This window comes from Monopterus albus, unplaced genomic scaffold (genome assembly GCF_001952655.1).
Source record: "Monopterus albus unplaced genomic scaffold, M_albus_1.0 scaffold67.1, whole genome shotgun sequence".
Classification (NCBI taxonomy): domain Eukaryota; kingdom Metazoa; phylum Chordata; class Actinopteri; order Synbranchiformes; family Synbranchidae; genus Monopterus; species Monopterus albus.
This window is the reverse complement of record NW_018127947.1, coordinates 2,561,369-2,562,213: the sequence shown is the minus strand read 5'-3', so window position 1 is coordinate 2,562,213 and position 845 is coordinate 2,561,369.

Sequence of the window (845 nt, the reverse complement as noted above, 5' to 3'; positions counted from 1 at the left end):
GCAGGAAAAACATTTGCCTGAATTTCTGTAGAAAAATCAACCCACTGACATTTACGCTCCACTGACAGATCAAACCAGTAAAATATCATCTTGTGTATATGAGTGATTATCTGTCAGGAGGTCGAGGCTCTTCACCCGCTTGCTTTGACATTAGGAACAGTATATGCAATGACGTGCAGCAGAGTCACAGGTTCAGTCCCCCAGCCCAGACGCGGTGTCCCTTCAATGGGCTCTGCTCTGGTCTGGGCAAATATGCAAAAACAAAACTAGTTCAGTTTCACGTTTCATGCAGCTGAGGGTGTTCAGACTACACACACTGCAGACACCCAGAAATCCATGACTTCACTTTTGATTCAAGCGGAACAAACAGCTTGTGCTCACAGAGGTCTGGGGAGCCCGGGGACACGCCAAGAACAACAACAACAGCAATATTAACAACTGATTTAATGATTTGTTCTTTCAGAAACTTTTAAAAATATATCGTATTTAATTAATTAATTGTTTTGCTTATTTTTGTCCTTGATATAAAGTTGAATCTCTGAGTTCTGGGCTGTTGAGACAAAACAAGACATATGAAAATGCCAGTGTGACCTTTTGGAAACTGTGATGGTCGTTTTTTGCTGTTTTCCCACATTTTAATTAATCTACTACATAATTAGTGAAAACATCTGCTCGTTGCAGCCTGTGAGTGACAGGTCTCTCCTTCAATCAGACGTCAGCACAGGCAGACCTATCCTGCACCTGATTGGATGCCTGTGCCACTTTTTGGGCTGTTTTTGGTCCTTATTTCCTTTCCTATCTCCTAATTTACTTCTTTCTTTACAAGCTTCCATCTTTTCTCTTTC